Source organism: Sinocyclocheilus anshuiensis, unplaced genomic scaffold, assembly GCF_001515605.1.
Source record: "Sinocyclocheilus anshuiensis isolate Anshui unplaced genomic scaffold, SAMN03320099.WGS_v1.1 scaffold2000, whole genome shotgun sequence".
Classification (NCBI taxonomy): Eukaryota; Metazoa; Chordata; class Actinopteri; order Cypriniformes; family Cyprinidae; genus Sinocyclocheilus; species Sinocyclocheilus anshuiensis.
This window is the reverse complement of record NW_015555833.1, coordinates 23,212-26,248: the sequence shown is the minus strand read 5'-3', so window position 1 is coordinate 26,248 and position 3,037 is coordinate 23,212. Positions and strand designations below refer to the sequence as shown.

The window sequence follows — 3,037 nt, the reverse complement described above, 5'->3', positions numbered from 1 at the left end:
CCCCCCATCCCTGGTGGAATTGTTACGGCGTGGAACGCGCCTTCCGGGAGGGGGAAGTAATGTCAGATTCTGTTCCGTGTTTTGTGAATGACTGTTGATGTCCACCTTCTCAGCTACGTGTGTTTTCCTGGTTCCCTTGTTTCTATTAAAACTTCCTTGTTGATGTACTCCACATCTCCTTGTTCCTCGCTCTGCGCTCCAACACAGTAGCATACGTGACATTTACTCACCCTCAAGTTGTCCCAAACCTATATGAGTTTCTTTCTTCTATTGAACACAAAAGAAGATATTTTGAAGAATGCTGGTAACCAAACTGTTGATGGTAGCCATTGACATTTATTTATTTAGTTATATTGTGGAAGTCAATGGCTACCATCAACTGTTTGGTTACAAACATTTATTTATTTTATTATTTTTTTTTTAGTATCTAATTTTATACATTAGGCTTTTACCTTATGATAAAGTACACAACGGAGGTCATATTTATGGAGGGAGGGAAAAAAAAAAACACCATAGTTTTTTTACAGAGGCCCAAACGGAGCAATATTATGTAATTTGATTAAATTGCTTATATTTATATGGCCAAAAATTAAGATTACAACCTGATAGTTTATAATGTAAATCAATGAGATCTTTATAACAGTATAGCAGACTACTTAAATAAAATGATTTGCATATCAGTCACTCTATATCTTCCGATAATATGTCTTAGTAAGATGATAGTTTTATGGTCAGAGCTCTGTAGTTTTTAGTGTTAAACATATAATGCAATGCAATACAATGATGATGAACAAATAAACCTTCCTCAAAAGCCTGATACTTTAATGTGATTTTTCTAAAAAATTATTTATGGATAATCAAGTTGCTTCAGTCGAGCGCTGTTTCATTTCAAAACATTTCTAACAATATAAAAGTTATTCTTACCTTTATTTTATAAAAATCAGTAAAGATTTTAAAAGTAAAGAAAAAGGCGTTTTTATAATTATGCTCAAAGGTCTCCTTTACTGACTAAAACTATCAATCAGATGACAGAAAGCTAGTATATTGTGTCAAGTTTTGATCGTGCTGGTTATTTAGAAGCCTTAGAAATTTGCTTATCATATACAATACAGTAGAGTTAATATTAATTACCAATATCATAATTAATGATGCTTCTGCCAATATAGACTATGTGGTTAACTGTATCTCTTTTTTAGCATGTATCAACCAATAAACACGCCTGATATCCTCCTACCTGCATGCCCAATTAGCCAGAGTAAACGCTTTACACATATCCTGCTGGTAACCGGGCAGCACACAGCACTAATCAGTTTGTCCATGGCTGCGCCGGTGTGTCCCGCGGGCTCAGGAATGACGGTTGGTGTTTGTGTGACAACCTGGCATAGGTGTGTGTGGTCGAAATAGGCAGATGGGGGAAAGGGCAGCACCTGCAGCCACCGCTGGGATGCCGCTCTGCCCAGCTGTGCTCCTGTGGGCCAAACACTGTACTTCAGAGCAGACATGCGCCCACACACGCACACTTCACACAGCAGCAGAGCCCCGGTGGCACTCCAGCTGAGTCAGGCCTGTTTTCTTTTGCTCCGCTGACCCGTGTTGTTGAATACAGCTCCGCCAGCACAGACTAAATTAGGGTTACTTGAGTGTAATAGGACAGAGAAAACATATATGCAGAATAGCTGGCTCTCAAACGCATAACTGGCACTGGGTTTCTCTTTCTCTCTCTCCTCTATCTTTATCTGCTCCCTGTGGACGCTGAATTGCTGATGTGTGCTGCTTAGCTTCTGCGCTTGCCACTGTCCGGTCTTGGTACAAGCACAACAATTAGGTCTCTTTTCCTTTTTTTAGCCTCCCTGGAGACCCGTAAAGCTGTTTTTGTTGTATATCTTCGTTGTTTTCAGTGCATCACATGGGCAATGCAAAATTAGGCCCAGCATGAGAGGCATACGAGTGACATCTACTGCATCTAATCATGCTATTTCACATTAAAACATGCTAAACAATTTTCGTTAATGGAAACTTTCAGGTCTGCAGCATTAATGATTGTACCTGCTTTAATTATTCATCATGTATTCATTTATGTTTTACTTTTTCTTAGAAAAAAAAATATAGGTGTAGACTTACTTAAGTCACAGAAATCCAAAACTTCAACTTTAATTATTTTATTTTGTTTTAATTACCTAGATGAAGCTCTTGGATCTGTAGACTGATATGAATAATTTTGTCTCTAAATTGTATTATTTGACTTTTGCACATTAATATTATTTACTTTGGGAAAAGAACATTTGATGTAGGCAACGTGTTAATTAAAAGAAAAAGATGTATTATGGTATTTGTGCATAATCTGTGTTTGTTATTAATATCCCAGTTTAAATGCCATTACGTGGAGTTCTTTTTGCTTTAATTGTAATAGAAGGCTTTGTGATTAAACCATTGTTCTAATTACCCTTACCAAAAAGTAGTATACTTCAAGTTTATTTTAGTAAGTACACTTAAGTAAAGTTCAAGTATATTTTAAGTATACTTTATGTAGTAAGTATACAAATATCAGTGTACTAGTAGTATATTTGTAAGTGTACTATTTCAATACTCCTTGGGACTAAATTGGCCCACTTTCTAGTATATAAAAGTATACTTTAAGTATAACAGTAGTAAACTTTGAGTACACAACTAGTTTACATCAACATTTTTAGCTTGTACTGCAACTATACTAAAAGTATTTTATAGGTAACTTATAGGTATACTGATAGTTTACTAATTAAATACTTGTAGTAGCATTTTTAGTACACTTTGAAGTATCATCTCAGTAAATTACTAGTTTAGTAGTTTTATACTGCAAGTATACTCGTAAGTTTTCTTTAAGTGAACTTTACATCATACTTTAAGTATACTATTATGTCCCTATTTAGGTATTAATTTGTATATATGTTGTTACATGAATATCTGAGCATATAAACATCAAAAGAACAGGGTATCTGCTTGTAAACAAAAACATTTTATTCTAGCTTCATGCATTCTTTTTTTAAACACTTGAATGTGG

The 3,037-nt window shown here is 35.1% G+C and overlaps 1 protein-coding gene across 1 annotated transcript in view; it reads left to right on the top strand.

Moving 5' to 3' along the window:
- The window catches only part of LOC107675421 (kin of IRRE-like protein 3), a gene marked incomplete at its 3' end in the record, with an annotated part of 18,831 nt that overhangs the window by 316 nt on the left and 15,478 nt on the right, over positions 1-3,037 (top strand). The gene's annotated exons all lie outside the window — the stretch shown is intronic.